This window comes from Pelodiscus sinensis, chromosome 8 (assembly GCF_052426305.1).
Source record: "Pelodiscus sinensis isolate ZL-2025 chromosome 8, ASM5242630v1, whole genome shotgun sequence".
Taxonomy (NCBI): Eukaryota; Metazoa; Chordata; order Testudines; family Trionychidae; genus Pelodiscus; species Pelodiscus sinensis.
Window position 1 is genome coordinate 24,552,526 of NC_143059.1, and position 19,959 is coordinate 24,572,484.

Sequence of the window (19,959 nt, forward strand, 5' to 3'; positions counted from 1 at the left end):
CATAAGGTGTTAATGGCTTAAGATAAGAAAGAAAAAATTGTTTTAACAGAATGTTTTTGGAGTGTTGCGGCTATCTAAAAATCTGAATGTAATTATTTAAAAAAATCTGTGTTACCTTGTATTAATTAGTAGATTGTATTGTATTAAGACCAGATCTTTGCTATGTGGTAGAGGTCTGGCTCTAATGAGTCACATATAGCAAATAATATCTTGAGCTCTATCAGAGATTGATACATGTACTCTCCATGGATAGTGTTAATTTACTTTATACGATTTCATATTAAATATCGTATGCATTGCTCCTTGTTACATATCCCTTGTTTTAATATGTTTCTTCCATGCATATGGGCTGCTTAAAATTATGGGTGTGTGTGTGTTGTTTGTATTGGTGGTGCACATGCAGATGCGCGCGCACACACACACAGCCTCAGTATTGGTGGTTCACATAAGAAAATTCAACCTGCCCAAAAGAAAATTCAACCCGCCCAAGGATAGAAAATCTTAGAGGGAAAACTGCTGCTGACCTATCTCTTTCCAGTCAGGATTCATGGATATTGGGCTAAAATTGCTATGCTCTTTCCTTTCTAACAGAGACCTGCCAATCATGATTCTTTGTTATCTTCCTAATCAAGTTTATTGAAGGTTTATTTCACTGCTATTTATTCCCCAGAGGAAGGTTATTGCAGAGAAACTAAATGAATTCTTTGCATGGTGTCCACAGCTGAGGAGGCAAAGGAGATTCCTAAACCTGAGCTATTCTTTTTTAGGTGACAAATCTAAGGAGCTATCAAGGTTTCTTTAGAGGAGGTTTTGGAACATATTGAAAACAAAACAGTAATAAGTCACCAGGACCAGAATGGTATTAACGAAAGAGTTCTGAAAGGACTAAAATGTGAAATTGCAGAACTACTAACCGTGGTTTGTAACCTATCCTTTAAATCAGGTTCTGTACTAAATGACTACAGGGCTCTGGGAGTATGGATGAAGGAGGTTGGAGCTCAGGTGGTATTCTTTTCAGTCCTTCCTGTCAAAGGTAGGGGCCCAGGAAGAGACAGATGCATCCTGGAGGTGAATGCCTGTCTACAAAAATGGTGTCGCCAGGAGGGCTTTGTCTTCTTCATCCACAGGATGCTGTTCCAGGAAGAAGGACTGCTAAGCAGGGATGGGTCAACCTTTCGAGGAAGGGGAAGACCATATCTGGACACAGACTGGCTAACCTAGAACGGAGGCTTTAAACTAGGTTTGATAGGGGCAGGGGACAAAGCCCACAGGTAAGTGAAAGACATGGGGACCTGGGAGATAGGTCAGAAATAGGAGGGAGCATGGGCAGAGCTAAAGGAGGGACAAGGCAGAACTGAGGGGCAAAATCAAATCAGTATCTTAGAAGCCTATTTACAAATGCAAGAAGTATGGGGAATATGCAGGAAGAACTTGAAGTGCCAATAAATAAGCACAGCTATGACATAATTGGTATCACAGGGTATGTCTACACTGCCACCCTAGTTCGAACTAGGGTGGTTAATGTAGTCAATCGAAGTTGCAAATGAAGCCCGGGATTTAAATATCCTGGGCTTCATTTGCATCTTGCCGGGCGCCACCATTTTTAAATCCCCACTAGTTCAGACTCCGTGCCCATGGCTACACGCGGCACGGAGTAGATAGTTCGAATTAGAAAGCCTAATTTGACCTACCTACTCCATGCCACGTGTAGCCGCGGGCACGGAGTCTGATCTACCGGGGGTTTAAAAATGGTGGCGCCCGGCAAGATGCAAATGAAGCCCGTAATATTTAAAACCCGGGCTTCATTTGCAACTTCGATTGACTACATTAACCACCCTAGTTCGAACTAGGGTGGTAGTGTAGACATACCCCCAGAGACTTGGTGAGATAATACACATGATTGAAATATTGGAATAGAAGGGTACAGCTTACTCAGGAAGGATAGATGGGGAAAAAAGGGGGAAGGTGTTGCCTTGCATATTAAAAATGTATCTACTTCGGCTAATGTGGAGATGGACATAGGGGACAGACTTGTTGAGAGTCTCTGGGGGTATGTCTACACTACCCTCCTAGTTCGAACTAGGAGGGTAATGTATGCATACCGCACTTGCTAATGAAGCCCGGGATTTGAATTTCCCGGGCTTCATTAGCATAAGCGGGGAGCCGCCATTTTTAAATCCCCGCTGCTTCGAACCCCGTGTAGCGCGGCTACACGGGGCTCGAACTAGGTAGTTCGGACTAGGGTGCCTATTCCGAACTACCGGTACACCTCGTTTCACGAGGAGTACCGGTAGTTCGGAATAGGACCCTAGTCCGAACTACCTAGTTCGAGCCCCGTGTAGCCGCGCTACACGGGGTTCGAAGCAGCGGGGATTTAAAAATGGCGGCTCCCCGCTTATGCTAATGAAGCCCGGGAAATTCAAATCCCGGGCTTCATTAGCAAGTGCGGTATGCATACATTACCCCGCTAGTTCGAACTAGCGGGGTAGTGTAGACATACCCTGGGTTAGGTTAAAAGGGGTAAAAAGCAAGGGTGATGTCATGCTAGGGGTCTACTACAGACTACTTACCCATGCAGAAGAGGTGGATGAGGCTTGTTTTTAAGCAACAAAAACATCCAAGGTGCAGGATTTGGTGGTGATGAGGGATTTCAATTACTCAGACATCTGTTGGGAAACTAGCACAGCAGGGCACAAATTATCCAGTAAGTTCTTGGACTGCATTGGAGACAATTTTTTATTTCAGAAGGTTGAGAAAGCTACTGCGGGGAAACTGTTATAGATTAGATTTTAACAAATAGGGAGGAACTGGTTGAGAAATTGACAATGGAAGGCAGCTTGGGTGAAAGTGATCATGAAATCATAGGACCACCAGGGCCTGTTGAAATGCATCCTAGAAAACGCAAGGAGCTCATAGAGGAGGTATCTGAGTCTGTAGCGATCATCTTTGAAAAATCTTGGAAGTCGGGAAAGACTGGAAAAGGGCAAATATAGTGCCATCTTTAAAAAAGAAAATAAGAACAACCTAGGAAACTACAGACTAGTCAGTTTAACTTCTGTCTCAGGATAGATAAATGGAGCAGGTAATTAAGGAATTCATCTGCAAACATCTGGAAGATAATAAGGTGTTAGCTAACTGCCAGCATGGATTTGTAAAGAAAAAATAATGTCAAACCACTCTGACAACTTTCTGTGATCGAATAACAAGTCTTGTGGATAAATGAGAAACAGTGGTATACCTACACTTTAAGGCATTTGACGGGGTCTCGCATAACCTTCTTATCAATAAACTAGGGAAATACAACCTGGATGGGGTTACTATAAGGTGGGTGCATACCTGGCTGGATAACCATTCTCATAGAGTAGTTATTAATCGTTCACAATCATGCTGGAAAGGCATAATAAGTGGGGTTCTGCAGGGGTCAGTTTTGGGACTGGTTCTATTCAATATCTTCATCGATGATTTCGATGATGGCATAGAGAATATGATTATTAAGTTTGCAGATGATACCAAGTTGGGAGGGGTTGCAAGTATTCTGGAGGACAGGTCAAAATTCAGAATGATCTGAACAAACTAGAGAAATGGTCTGAGGTAAACAGGATGAAGTTTAATTTGCAGATGATACCAAAGTGCTGAAGATAACTAGTTAAGTCCAAAGCAGGAGTCTATAAAATCATGACTGTTATGGAGAAAGTGAATGAAGAAGAGTTACTTATTCTTTTCCATAACAGAATTAGGGGGCACCAAATTAAATTAATAGATTTAAAACAAACAATAGGAAATACTTCACACAATGCATAGTCAACCTGCGAAAATCCTTGCCAGAGGATGTTATGAAGGCTAAGTCTATAACAAGATTCAAATAGCTAAATTCAAAGGCTATTAGCCAAGAAGGGCGGGGATGGTGTCCTAGCCTCTGTTTGGCAGGGCTAGGAATGGGCACAAAGAGATAAATCACTTGATGATTATCTGTTTTATTCATTCCTCTGTGGCACTTGGCATTGGCCACTATTGGAAGACAGGTTACAGGGCTAGATGGACCTTTGGTCTGACCCAGTATCGCCATTCTTATGTTCTTATTGTAAATCAAGGTTCAATCACTAAAACTTTTATAATAAGGCTAACGATCCCTTGTTTTCTAAAGCACAATAAATTCCATCCCCCACTTTTTGTAATGTGTGAAGCAGCCTGTAACCTGGATGAAGTACAGCTGGATAAATCCCAAAGTGACTGCTGTGATCCTAGCTGTTAGAGAGGAACTTTTTTTCAAGAAACCTCTCCTGGAACGTACACTTAACCAATGGCATCTGCTTGCTAGACTTGAGGTTATATTGAAGTGAATTATTGACCATTGATACTCAACTTACAGTAGTAGCTCCTGTCATCTTGTGGTACTGGGAAACCTGTCCATTCCTCTCAGTCAGTGCCTTGGCCTAATGTTTGTGATCTTTGTACAAGACTGTTGTAACAAATCTATTAGGGTCTAGGCATGAAGATCAGAAAGACCCACAGTTTATGCATGGTATGGAAGCCTAAAGCAGTGCTGGGTAACCTTGGACAGTGAGTGGCCTCATGACTGGCCCGCCTTCATTTTGGTGGGCCACAAGATGGTTGTAACCACGACAGTCTCCCGGGGTAGGGTAGTTTTCTAACTATACTTGTGTACCTAGAGTTTGTGGGGTGTGCTGATTGAACAATAGCAGTATTTTGCCCTTATAGTCAGTATCGTGTGCAGTCAGCACTCAACATTGCTTCACGTGCCCTGGCTTTATGTGCATGTCACTTTAACAATAACTGTAGAAAAACCCTATGCGGATGGCAACCAGCAGAATCTGGCATCCCTGCATATGGGCAACAGTAAAAAAAATGTCTGGGTGTCCACGCATAGAACTCCAATAGGCCACTTGCAGAGCACAGGCTGTGGTTTGCCCACCACAGTCCTTAGGTATATTAGTTGCAGAAAGCATGTAATACTGGTGATCCACAGACTTCACCAACTCCCCACTCATTACCAGGCTGAGATTTCCAGTACTTAGAGCAATGCAGGGCTAAGAATTAGCAAGCCCTGTTTTAGATGTCTGTGACGTCGTCCAGTGCAGGAACAGCTCATGACCTAGACAGGTAAGCAATTGTTGAATTAATATTTTATCATGCAGATGCATATGATTTTGTAAGTCCTACATAATAGAGTGAGAAGAGCAGATAACAAGGAGAATGTACTGAATGTTTGTGCGGGGGATGTTTTGCATGGTTGGCTTCTGCCGTTTGTCTTGATGATGAGTATTTTCCAGTTCTAGCTTTTTGACTGTAATCCCTGATTCCCTGGGCTATGTGCAGAATTTAAAGTTATGGATATTTTATAGTATTCTTTCTCCCTTGTGGATGCTTGTACAGCTTTATTTTAACTATGACACCCCTTATTCTTCATTAGGAATGAAATACAGGTACTGAGCTGTCAACATGTATTTTCATTTAAAGTATGTGCAAGCTGATATTAGATGGACTATCCTTTGGCCTCTCATTGGATTGATCAGTAATGGATAGATTCATTATTTATTTGTTTATTAAACAGTGCAAAACTGTAGCTTTAAAATACCAACAATTGCATTCAGCAAAGAACTTTTGGATGCTCCTAAACTGTGAGTTAACACATGTTGTAATTAATCATTTGTATCATGCCAGCACCGTCAGAACCCAGATAGCACCTGATTGCTATTCTGAAGTTTTCTCTGGCCCTTGTTGTCCTGAACTATGCCAGTGACTGCTGCCATGCCATCCCCATACAAAATGCTCTGTGTTGGTGTGTTATCAAATGATGCTCTCTACATGCCTATCAGTGTACAATGAAGATGCAGTATTACCCAGCTAATCCCAACTCCATTAGAATGTATCAGTAATTAGAGAAGTACTAATGTGTTTTCTGGATATAATCAGGAAAATCTCTCTTATAATTGCCACTCAGTTAGAATCTGCTAGTGTAGAGGCCTAGAACCATCCATAACCTTATCACAACTTTTTTCATAAAATAGCCCCTGTGCTGAGATCACCTACTCATATGCATGTTTACTTTGAGACATTCCATTGCTTTCATTATTATGCCCAAGAGTCACTTCTAGCCTAGACGTGTGACTCTTCCCTGCCTTATCAATGGGCAGCCTTTCCTCATTCAGTTGAGGAAGAGTATTTTAAGAGGCCATGCAGCATGCAGATAATTCTTCCTGACTGACAGAAATGTTCTAGCACAGTGGACTGAAGAGGCTTTCTCTTTCCAGCTCCTCAGAAACTATGGATGTGCCTGGAATAGGATTTTCTTATAAAACACAAATGGGGGAGTTTGCTAGCAGGCACAGTTATGCTGCAGAATGACCACAGGAAGACAGGTGTGCCAGTAAGAGAGTGGCCAGATGCAGGCAGGGCTCTGGATGTTGCTGGCCTACCATACATGGATGAGGTGCTGCTGACTGGGCAGTGTCAGCGCCCATCATCCTGGCCATCCCCAGAAAGCCGGGGCCCTGGCAGTGTGCCCCCTGCCACACCGACAATCCCCAAGAAGCTGCTGCCCAGGCAGTATGGCCTTGCTGCCTCAGCTAGCCTTGGGGAGTTGCTGTCTGGGCAGTGAGGCCCACTACCCTGGCCAGTTGTGGGGATCCAGTGGCCAAGCCTCATGGTCCCTGCCAGCCCGGTGATCCCCAGGGATTGCCTAACCTCCTGCCCTTTCCCTGAGCCTCCACACCCCCTGCCCTGACTCCTGCCTCCTTCCCCATATCTCCAGTCTCTTGCCCTGAGCCTTTCCTTAATGAGCTGAGCAATGCCAGGTAAATGTTCTAATTGTTAATATATTTGTCCTCTTAGCTCCCCTGTGAAGTGTTAACTTTATTTTACAGAGGGGAAACTGAGGCAAGGGCATCTGTCTGCACTACACAGCTTTTAACAGTAAGGTTGTGTTAACACAGACCTGTCACTAGAAGTCAGCATATGTAAACGCTGTTTGTCAGCACTTTTGCTGACAAAGTATTTCTAGCCCCCATGAGAGGTTTTTGCTTTATTGCACTGGTCATGGCAAAACTTTTGTTGTTTGGGGAGGAGGGTTAAGCACCTGTGATATGATGTGTTAGTTGCAACTGTAGTCTAAACTTGCAGGACAGCTTTCATCATAGTTACAGAGTGTAATATACAGATATCTCTCTGGGCACTTTGGAAAATCCCACTAGGCTCCTACATGCATCTTTAGGAAGCTACGTGGTTTGTTTATTTTTTAAATTGACTTGCTCATTGTTATATAGGAAGTTTGTGCTGGAGCAGGGAATTAAACACAGGTCTCTGAGGTCCTATGTTGGCAGTGAAAGCATGGTTCTAGCCTTCTGGACCTGCTTTCTGCTTCAGAGCCTGATCCTTGACAAGATAGCAGTGAAAATGTCATCAGCACAGCCTGAATGCCGGGGGATGGCTATGCTTCTGTTCCCAGTCAATCACAATGCAGCCCGTCAACAGTGCCAAGCTCATTTCACAAAGAAAACAATTGAGCAGTTTTCTAGCTATTACAATGTGGAAGCTTCACATGTATATTCATGATACATCAAAACTAGTTCAAACGGGACTTCCTAGAGCAGGGAGCGGCAACCTCCGCATGCATGCCACTAGTGGCAACTGAGCTGATTTTCATTGGCACATGAGGAAGAAGCTCAGCCCCGCGCTTCCTCCCCCATGTGGCTGGGAGCCTGCACCAGTGTTCCCTTAATGCGAGTGCCTATGCAGCAACACACAAACAGTTCTGATCTAAGCCTGCCCACCTCTGCAGCAGCACTCACTTTCCTCCAGCCCCTGGAAGGGGAGTGGTGCGGCTGCTCCCACTGGTGGGGACAAGGATGGCCTAGGGCTATGTTGGGGGGCGGCTGCTTGGATGGCCACTCTGGCAGCCAGGCCCATGTTGGAGGCTGGCTGCCACTCGGCCTGGGGATGCATCGTGGGGCGGCTGCCGCTGGCTTTTCAGGCCTAGAACATGTGGTGTGTAGGCAGATTGCTGCTGGGGGTTTGAAGCTGTGGGCGGGTGGTGTCACGGTGTGTCGGAGTCCCTGAACCCTGCACCCCCATCTGCAGCCAGATGTGACTCTCAGCCAGTAGAACAGAAGGTTTATTGGTTCACAGGGACACAGCGTAACAAAAGATTGATGTTAGCACAAAGACCAAGAGCAGACTGCATTATTACTCTCGGGAGAAGAGATCCCAGATCCTTCTCCCCACTTTTCCTGCTCAAACCCTTTTCTTCCTAGCTCAGCAGAGACTGACTCTTCCCACAGGCCCTAACCTCCAGCCTGGAGTCAGCCCCACCTATCCTTTGTTTCCCTTCCAAGGCAGGAGTTATCTCCTCTGTCCGGCCCTCAGGTGTCTGGGCCCAATACACATCTGGAGTGAGTCATGCTCAGCCTCTCCCTCTTCATGCAGATTGCTGCAGTGGCTGGGGGAAACTGAGGTACATGTGCACACACACAGCACAATACAGCAAAGAGTGAAAGTAACAACACCCCCAATATGCCACAGGTGGGTGGGTTGCTGCTGGAGGGGCGGGGTTTGAAGCTGTGGGCGGGCGGGTTGCTGCCGGGGGGGGGATTGAAGCTGTGGGCGGGCAGGTTGTTGCCGGGGGGGATTGAAGCTGTGGGCGGGCAGGTTGCTGCTAGGGGTTGAAGCTGTGGCTGGGTTGCTGTTGTGGGAAGGGTGCTGAAGTTGTGGGTGGGCAGGTTGCTGCCAGGCGTTGGAGCCATGGATGGGCAGGTTGGAGATGGGGACGGGCCCACAGTCATATTGAGGGCAGCCGCTCTGCGGTTGCCGAACCTTGACTTAGAGGCTTGTGTGCTGCTTCAAGTATCAAACTACAAGCAGTGGCGGATATAGGGTAGGGTGAGTGGGGTGGCCACCCTGGGCCCCGTGCTTCAAGAAGCCCCGCACATGTGCCGTGTCAAAGGGGGGCCCCCGTGAAATTGTGCTGCCCTGGGCCCTGCAAAATCCTCATCTGCCCCGACTACAAGCCTGAGATTGGAGAACTCATCAAGGCAAAGCAAGGCCAAGGATCACACTAAATGGTATGATCTTCATCTTAATTTATTTATTAATGAAGCTGCTGTAAGTAGGACGGGCACGCTGACCCGTAAAGAGAAGTGAATGTTAAATCTCAGCACGCCACTTCTGAAACATTGCTGATTCCTGTCCTACAGGAATGAACTTTTATGTAGTAGCAATACTGAGGGCAAATAGAGCCCTTTTACCTCCACTTTTTATAGAGATTTGTGGTTTGTGAAAAGTTCCAGATAGAAAGAAACCAAACTATCCCACAGTGCAGACAGAGCACAAATGCAATCTGAGCATGTTGTCTGTTTTACCCCAGCAGTGTGCTTCAATCCCGACCTAGATCTCCTCTGCTAACGAAAGGGGGCTGTAGTCTCTACGGCCATTCATTCTTTGTACTCTTGATTTCTCTCTGCTAAGAGGTGACTCAACTAATACCATTTCAATTATGGTTTTCCTACACAGACACTTGCCCACAAAGGCTGTGTCCAGACTCAGGGTTTTTTTCGAAAAAAGTAGCCTTTTTTCGAAAAAACTTCCCCTGCGTCCAGACTCGAGCTGCGTTCTTTCGAAATTAATTCGAAGGAACACGGCTTTTCTTTTGATGGCGGTAAACCTCATTTCACGAGGAAGAACGCCTTCTTTCGAAAGTTCCTCTTTCGAAATAAGGCGTTCTTCAATGTAAATAGGGCTTCTTCAAAAGAGAGCATCCAGACTCACTGGATGCTTTCTTTCGAAAAAGCAAGCCGCTTTTTCGAAATTTCTCCGTGCAGTCTAGACGCTCTCTTTCGAAAGAGGCTCTTTCAAAAGATGCTTTCGAAAGAGCCTCTTTCGAAAGAAGCCTGCAGTCTAGACATAGCCAAAGAAATGAACGTTGCCCCTTCAGATGATAATGGCTGTCAGTCACTAGAAAACTGGAGCCAGAAATGGACTGGTGTCCTATTTTAGCTCCATTTTGATATAAGTTGCTGGGAGTAAACTACTCCAAAGCAAGCACTCTACTTTTATGTATGTTTCTAATCCATGACTACCACTTGCTGTTAAACTCATAACATCCGCATTTCATTTATCAGTGGGATGTCATAACATTTGTAAAAAGAGCCAGAAAAGCTAACTCCTTTTCATTATTACACAGATATAACTTTCTTTGAAAGAACATTTCAAAGTTGTCATATAATGATATGACAGAAGCAAGTTTATTCCCCTTGCTTTCTTTGAAATTACCAGTAACACACATTTACTTAGTTATCTTTCATATCTGCAAAATGTTTAATGGACTGAAGGAGAATCCATAAGGATTTTCAAAATAAGCTGATGTATTTTGTTTTCAAGTTACTGCTGATAGCCATTTCTGTTCCTTGCAGTTTCAGATTGCTGGCCTATGGCCTGTCACTATGTTTTTATTTTTACAGATAATTGAATACCTCAGAGTATTTTATTTATTTATTTATTTATATATACATATAATATGAAAGTTAGTTCTGAAATTACCTTTGGGATTTCTGCTTATATTTGCACATTTTAAAAGCCCAGCATGCGAGTTAAAGCTTTAAAATACATGGTCCCTTTGCCCTCCAAACTGTCTCTACTTTATTGGCTGCATGAAAAATAGAACTGAGTCTACAGAAGGAGGATGCAGAATAGAATCAAGAGTTTTCAACGTGCATATGTATGCAGGTAGCATTACAAAATAAAAGGGCCATTTAATTACCAAGAAAGTGTTTCATGTAGAAAAATATTTCTCATCTTTGAAGAGATTGAAATAATTTTAAGAACAGAATTATTTTAAAGCTATTTAATACCTTGATTGTAGTCCAGTTTGGCTAAAAAGCTTTGATCTTACCCTGTTAGCTTTAATAGAGATCCGTAAAATATAGTTAATCTTTCTTTGCTAACATCCAATGCGAACTGTAGTTGCTACAGGCAAATAAACCCTGATGTTCTCTGAAAACCATTTTAGTTTTTCTCTCCTTAGGAATGAATTTATTCTTTAATATGACAGTGAAGAAATGACTGAATGCAATTTCTTATCAAGATGAGGGGGTTCTGTAGGCTAACATGGCTGGAATGGGCCCACTTTACATGCCAAAACAGCATCCTACAACAATTTGGTCTATATTACATTGATTCTACCTTATTTACGCAAACCAGAGTTTACCATTTAATGTTAATGACTCTATTGATCATGCCTGAGCTTTTTTCTCCTTGAATTGGTACACAGCCACCTATATACATGCCTTCTCTCTTGAGGTTTACAGCTGTTATATTGTCTAATGCATCTGGGATATTTTTAAGACAGTAGAGGTAAATAATTTTAGTAGCTGTACAATATGCATCTAACTTGGAGGGGAAAAAAGCCCCAAACATCATTAAGGAGCCACGCCTCAATGTCTAATTGTGAAGTTGTATGTTTTTAATAGATGTAGCCAGACAGTAATGCTCCCCCTCCCCTTGCAACATCCATTTTTGCTTGCCTGGAGAATACAGGGCATAGACAGAGCAGTAAAATCAGCATAGTCTTTGATGTCTTGATAGAAGGCCTGATATGCTGGTTGCTGTGACCCTGGATGGCTGTAAACAGAGATACACCAATTGCTGACCAAGAGACTGCCGAGAAGTGCCCTTGACTGAAACCTATATTGATACAAGAACACACTGTCTGCGGGGAGGAATCTCCCGCCCAGTAAAAAAATGTCCAGTACTCCCAATGTAGTTCTCTCTCTTGCAAGTGTAAATTAAGTTGAAACTCCTTTGTAAGAACTGGCGTCACAAAGATGGACCAACACAATCTTGCATCTTAGATAAGAAAGAGGATACGGGCCCCTATGGGTATAAAGATGGGTCTAGCAGCACACTTACTGAGGGTCAATCTACCATCTATCTGCTGGTTGGGTTAGGTGATTGGCCTCCCGAGGTTCCACAGGGACGCCCACCTCATATTCATCTGTCCTAGGAATTGAGGGACTGGCCCTGGCCTGATATGTGGGAGTTGGGAGGCACAGAAGGGGGTAAAAATTGTACCTGGATGTGTCCTTTGTCTTAAGTGTAAACATAGATTTAGAGCTCTTTAAAGATTAAGCTGTCAAGTGGTACCATTATTTCTATTTTCTATCTTTATTTTCTAACCATTTTTAAGATCTATATTTGCTAGCAGTTAAGAAATAGAGCAATAGCCATTGTAACCATGTGATTTATAAGCTTCTTTAATAAACCTGTAAGGCTGTGTCTACATTGGCCCCTATTCCGTAATAGGGATGCTAATGTAGCACTTTGGAATAGGCAAATCCACGGGGGATTTAAATATCCCCCGCGGCATTTGCATTAACATGGCTGTCGCTTTTTTCTGGCTTGTAGATAAGCCGGAGAAAAGCGCCAGTCTGGATGCGATCCTCCGGAAAAGAGCTTATTTTCCAGCCGGTCATAAGGGACAGATTCAGGCAGAGCTGGGCATTTGGATCATGTAGCTTCCAGAGGACAGATCTATAGGGGCATCTCTCAGCCTTCCCTAGGCTGCCCGCTGTGAAGGTATCATGTATTCTAGCAGTCAAAATCTGAGGTATAATAAGCTCTCCCTGTAAACTCTGGGGCATCTGTCAGCCTGTTGGCTGCCCTCCACGAAGGGACCTGGTCCTAGCGGTCAAAGACACAGACGTTAAACTTCTTGGGGCACCCGTCAGCCTTCCCTAGGCTGCCCACTGCGACAGGACCTTGTGTCCCAGCAGTTGAAGACTCGGGTGTAACGCACGCACGCACGCACTGCCCTGACAATAGGAGTGACTTAGATTTCACCAACTGCTTTAAAAATATTTTTCTGATTTTCTGTACATTTTGGAAATTTAAAGAATAAAGAGTTGATCTTCTACTGAAGTCAATGCAGTGAGGCTGACTTACATCAATGGACAATCTTGTCCATTAGTCCTTGTGCATCTAATACATCCACTAAAGTCACGGGAGAGATGAGAAGTTTTTCAGTTGTATAGGTAACACAAAGTCAGGCACTTTAGGTCCTTTTTCAAAAAGTTGTGGACCTGGAAATGATTCTAGGCTTGATCTCATAGCTTATTTAAAAAAAAGACATACAATCACTTAACGTATGGTCAGATATTTAAACTTTTTGAAAGGGACACATTCTAACATCCCTTGAAATTGTATGCCCATCTTTAAGAAAGTCACTGTGTTAATAGATTCCTTTGTTTATTATATACATTGGGTGTTATTGTAAAGCAACTGAAGAAGACTACAAGGAAACTTTAAACATATTCAGAATATTAAGATGAAGTTCCTTAAAAACTAATGAGTATGTAACTGAAAGCACAAATTTGCATGCAAATTTGGACTTGATATTTCAAAGCTTGCAAAGTGGATTAAAAAGATAAGCAATACATGCTGATGTATTGCTTCTAGTACAATTGGCTGAAAAAAATAAAAAATAAAGGCTGGGGTTTTGAGAATACTAATTATAGCAAATGCTTTAGGCAAATAGCAACATAATACGATAGTGACATGCACACCTGCATACCATATTATGTCAGTGCAGAGAAACATGGTTAAAAAATGTATTGAAAAAAATAGATCAAATTCACCAAGACTTGGAGTTATATCTGTTCTAGAAAGCTGAATGTAGTCCAATGTGTATCTTCACTTAAATTGTGCTTGTAGGCTAACATTCATGTTCACTTTTTGATGTTTCGCCTTACATTCATATCTGAATTCGAATATTAGAGCCGGAGAAATATGGGAAAAGTTATTCTGCAAACATGGTGTTAAATGAATTCCTTTTAGACATGCATGTCTCTTTTGATTTCATTCTCTGAAAATGCTCATGGGATCTGAGCTTCCCCAGCAGAAATGTTTTTAGAAACCAGATTTCCAGTTTGCACTGATAAGTTGTTGAGTCAGACGTGCTTGACTGCTCATTGAGACAGGGATCAGGAATGGAAAATAAGTCTCCTAGTCCTGTGCTCAGTCCGCTAAAGCATGGAGCTCATCTGGAAGTCATTTAACTTCCTTCGGCTTTAGTTTTTCTTGGCTACGAAATGACAGGGATATTAGATTTAGGTCTACTCTGCAGTTAAAACTCCTTTTTAACCACAAGATCACTTTTTCAATTTAAATGTAATGTAAGATCTACCTCAAACCCAAATACCCTTGTCGGGCTTCCTTCCCCATCTTCGCTGAAGCCCTGCCCCTGCTCTACACCTTCTCCAAGGCCTCACCCTGCTCAATCCATCCCCCTTCCTCCCCGAATCAGGCTGGGGAAGGTGGTTGGGGTGCAGGCTGTGGTCTTGGTCCAAGGGGTTCAGAGTGTGGGAGGGGACACCCTGAAGGTAAGGAAGTGGGGTGAGTTCTGGAGTGGCTTAGGGGCTGGGCATTTGCTTGGGGAGCACAGGATGGTGGGTTCAAGTCCTGTATCCCCTAGGAAGCTTAAGCCCACTGTGGGAGCAACCAGATAAGGGACCCCCTGAAGTTAGGGAAGTGGTGTGAGTTCTTGAGTGGACTAAGGGATATGACATTTGCCTGGGGAGTGCAGCATTGGGGTCTTGAGTCCTGTCCCCCTCCACCCACCCTGGGAGCAGCCAGCTAGTAAACACAGGCCACCCCAGGGTTGGAGCCAGCTCCCCAATTTGGAAAGCATGAAAAGGGACTCACTGAAGGTGGAGTATTTGGGGATAGGGCATCAGCCTCTGGAGCACAGAGTGGTGGGCTCAATCCCGCCAACACCAGCTTCCCCAGGGATGGAGCTAGCTCCCGCATTAGGAAAGTAGGATAAAGAATCATCTGAAGGTGGGGTGGGTTCTGGAATGGGCTAGGGGTCAGGGAATTTGCTGGGGGGGGGAGAGGAGAGGGCTGTGGGCTCAAGTCCCTCCCCCCAGGAACAGCTGGGTAGCCTCCCCAGGAATGGAGCCAAGGCAGGCCTACCCCTGCCCCAACCTGGCACCACCTGCCCCAACCTGGCACCACCCTTGAAAGCAGCTGGCATGTACAGCAGTGTCTCCATGTGCTGCCCCTCATCACAGGCACCGACCCCTCAGCCTCCATTAGCCATAGTTCTTCATTATTAATCAATGGGAGCTGCAGGAGTGGTGTCCACTGACAAGAACAGTGTGGGGAGACCTCCTGCTCTGCCTTTCTCAGGGGCTGCAGAGACACGTTAGCCACTTCCAGGAGCACAATTACCACAGGGATAATTACTGCAGACTCGACAGGTTAGGCATTTTAGAATTCACTACTCAAAGAATTAAATTTAAGCGTAAGAGAGAAATGAAAGCTATGAAATGCACAGACCAGTCAAAAACTAAAAATAACCCACTTTGCAAGCAGTAAAAGTGGTGGTAGCCCCCCATGTATGTGTTGGGTCGGGAGATGAGGTTGGAAGGATAGTGTGTGTTTGTGAGAAAGACAGACACACACACACAGTATGTGAGAGAGTGACAGAGATTTACATTGCCAAGCTCCCTCCATCCCCTTCTCTCTGTGTGGAGACTGGGTACAGGAGTAGGGTGAGGAGGAGAGACACCCTGACATGAGTGTCCCTCTCTTCTCCCCCCTCACCCTGCACAGCAAGGAGGAGGCTCCCAAGGGACAGCTCCAAGGCAGAGGGCAGGAGCAGCATGACAGTGGGTGAAGGGGCAACTGAAGTGCCAGCGCTTAATGGCTTCCTGGCCAAACCAGTCAGGATCAACTGTCAAAAGCTCCAAGATCTATCGGTAGATCCTGATCTTCTGATTGGTGACCACTGATCTAATGCCACAGTTAGACAGCTCCTGTGAGTCCGAGTCAGCTGGCATGGGGCCAGCCAACAGGTGTCTAATTGTGGTATAGATATACCTTTGTTCACCGCAGTGTTAAAACTGCTACGTACAGCTGCTCACTATCTATGCCTGGAATCCTCCCAGGTTCTGTTTTCTAAATCCCTGCGCTCTCTTTCAAAGGCCTCTTTAAGAACATAAGATGGCCATGCTAGGTCAGACCAAAGGTCCATCCAGCCCAGTATCCTGTCTGCTGGCAGTGGCCAATACCAGATGCTCCAGAGGGAGTGAACTGAACAGGTAATGATCAATCTTTTTGTCTCCATTGAGAAATTAGTCAAACAATCATGAGAGACTCCACTGAACCATGCTTAATCTTGCAGCCAAGTTGTGCTACTGCATATTTTTAACTGTTGTATGATAAATGCAGATGGGCACCGTTTGTTAGTATTTCCATAGAATTAATTTGAACTTTTGAATTTTTACCTAAATTATACACACAAACTGAGTGAAATTGTTTCTTTTAATGATTTCATCAAAACCTTTCTTTCAGGAAGATGAAAAGATGAGGGTAGGAGAGAAAACAAGACAGGGACCTTGTCTGAGAGTTAAAGTAAATTGTAAGTTTGCAGCCAAAATGTAAATTTTAAGGGCAATGTAATTACTGTATGCAATTGCCAGCTGGAATGAAATAGCTTGTTGTGTAATAAGTTTGCCATTGAACAACCTCAGAAAGAGAAAAAACAAATAACTAGTCTCGGTTAAAAGTTCCCACTACCACTCTTTTTCCAAAACAAAAGCTTCAGGCAGAATGCAAGAGTCAGAGAAATTACCTGCATGCAGTTTTTATATTGTAGAACAATGCCCTGATCACTGAATTAGCACTGCAAAGATAGACCTGTGTATTTGCAGGATTGGGTAACAAATCATTAAAGAGAAAGAATGGTATCTACATTATTAATTACTAATATTAAAGTGATAGAAATGTAGCCGTGTTAGTCTGGGGTAGCTGAAGCAAAATGCGGGACAATGTAGCACTTTAAAGACTAACAAGATGGTTTATTAGATGATGAGCTTTCGTGAGCTTTCCTGAGCTTTCTTCCTCAGGTCAAATAGTGGAAGAAAATAGTCACAACCATATATACCAAAGGATACAATTAAAAAAATGAACACATATGAAAAGGACAAATCACATTTCAGAACAGGAGGGGAATGCGGGGGGGGGGGGGGGGGGGGAGGGGGGAGGAAGGAAGGTAAGTGTCTGTGAATTGATGATATTAGAGGTGGGGAGAGTGGGATGTCTGTGAGCTAATGGTATTAGAGGTGATAATTGGGGAAGCTATCTTGGTAATGGGTAAGATAGTTTGAGTATTTGTTCATTCCTTCCTGGAGAGTGTAACTAGCAAACCAAACTGAAATTCCATGATCCCATATTGCTAGGCAATTTAAAAATATACAATAAGGGTCAGTTCCTTTAGGTCTGGTCTACAGTAGGGGATAAGTTTGAATTAAGATACTCAACTTCAGCTATGTTAATTGCATAGCTTAAATCGAAGTTTCCTAACTTAAATTTTGGTGCCATCTGCACTGCGGGAAGTCGAAGGGTGCAAATTTTCCCTTTGACTTCCCTTATTCCTTGTGGAAGCAGGACTACTGGCATTGATGGGAGCACACTCTCAGTTCGAATTAGTGTGTCTTCACTAGACCCAGTAATAGGAACCCTGGAAGATTGACTGCAGCTGCTTCGATCGTATCTGTAGCATAGACATGGCCTTAGAGTGTAAATAGACTGACTATGGGTAAATCTACACTGCAACACTATTTCAAAATAACTAGCGCTATTCCAAAATAGCGCTACACAGCAGGCAGTTATTTTGAAATAGTGTCAAAATACTGTTAAGCTGAAGGATTTCTTACTCTGACTCCTGTTACCCTCATTGTACGTGGAATAAGGGAGTCGGAGGAAGAGTGCTCTATTTCGATATAAGTGCTGTGTAGATGCTCCCTATTTCACAATAAGCTATTTCGAAATAAGATACACAATTCATGTAGCTCAATTTGTGTAGTTTATTGCAAGGTAAGCCCTGCAGTGTAGACACATCCTACAAGACTATCAATACATAAGAGCAGACAAAGGAAGGAATGGGAAGAGGACAGGTGGAGATGTCTAAGGTAACACAGCAGGTGAGTAGCAGGTTTGGTAATAGACTCAGGTCTCTAAGCACCTGTCCGGTGCACTATACATTAGATAACATTAGATGCTTTCCAGTGCCACTCATTTATCATCTTATATGACAATGCATCTTCAGACAGTGTATAACTGAGAGGCTTTAATTTAATAATAATGAGAAATAGCTGAATTATTTTTCAGATTCTTGGACCACTTGGGAATAGTGACCATAATATAATAACATTCAACATTCCTGTGGTGGGAAGAACAACTCAGCAGTCCAGCACCCTGGTGTTTAATTTCAAAAAGGGGAATTACACAAAAATGAGGAGGTTAGTTAAACAGAAATTAAAAGGCACAGAGACTAGAGCCAAATCCCTGAAAGCTGCATGGAAACTTTTTAAAGACACCATAATAGAGATCCAACTTAAATATATACCCCAAATTAAAAAACATAGCAAGAGACCTAAAAAAGGGTCACCGTGGCTTAACCACCATGTAAAAGAAGCAGTGAGGGACAAAAAGGTATCTTTTAAGAAGTGGAAGTCCAATCCTAGTGAGATAAATAGAAAGGAACATAAACACTGTCAAATCAAGTGTAAAAATGTAATAAAAAAAGCAAAAAAAGATTTTGAGGAACAGCTAGCCAAAAACTCAAAAAGAAATAACAAAATGTTTTTTAAGTACATTAGAAGCAGGAAGCCTGCTAAAAAACCTGTGGGTCCCGTAGATGATCGAGCTATAAAAGGAGCAATCAAGGACGATAAAGCCATTGAGGAGAAACTAAATGATTTCTTTGGTTCAGTCTTCACGGCTGAGGACGTTGGGGAGATTCCCGAATCTGCACCGTCCTTTGTGAGTGATGAATCTGAGGAACTGTCCCGGATTGAAGTGTCATTAGAGGAGGTTTTGGAACAAACAAAAAAATTAATGTTAACAAATCTCCGGGACCAGATGGCATTCATCCAAGGGTTCTAAAAGAACTCAAATGGGAAATTGCTGAGCTATTATCTGTGGTTTGTAACCTATCCTTTAAATCGGCTTCCATACCTAATGACTGGAAGGTAGCCAACGTGACACCAATATTTAAAAAGGGCTCTAGAGGCGATCCTGGCAATAACAGACCGGTAAGTCTAACTTCAGTACCGGGCAAATCAGTCGAAACAATAGTAAAGAATAAAATTGTGAAGCATGTAGACGAACATAATTTGTTGGACAAAAGTCAACATGGTTTCTGTAAAGGGAAATCCTGTCTTACTAATCTATTAGAGTTCTTTGAAGGAGTTAACAAACATGCGGATAAGGGGGATCCAGTAGATATAGTATACTTGGATTTTCAGAAAGCCTTTGACAAGGTCCCTCACCAAAGGCTCTTGTGTAAATTACATGGCCATGGAATAAGAGGGAAGGTCCTTTCTTGGATTGAGAACTGGTTAAAAGACAGGAAACAAAGGGTAGGAATAAATGGTAAATTTTCAGATTGGAGAGGGGTAACTAGTGGTGTCCCGCAAGGGTCAGTCCTGGGACCAATCCTTTTCAACTTATTCATAAATGATCTGGAGAAAGGGGTAAGCAGTGAGGTAGTAAAGTTTGCAGATGATACAAAACTGTTTAGGATAGTCAAGACAGAAGCAGACTGTGAGGGACTCCAAGAAGATCTCACCAAACTGAGTGATTGGGCAACAAAATGGCAAATGAAATGTAAAGTGGATAAGTGTAAGTAATGCACATCGGGAAAAATAACCCCAACTATATGTACAGTATGATGGGGGCTAATTTGGCTACGACAAATCAGGAAAGAGATCTTGGAGTTATCGTGGACAGTTCTCTGAAAACTTCCACACAGTGTGCAGCGGCGATCAAAAAGGCAAATAGGATGCTAGGAATTATTAGGAAAGGGATAGAAAATAAGACCCAGAATATCTTACTGAACCTGTATAAAACTATGGTACGCCCACATCTTGAATACTGTGTACAGAT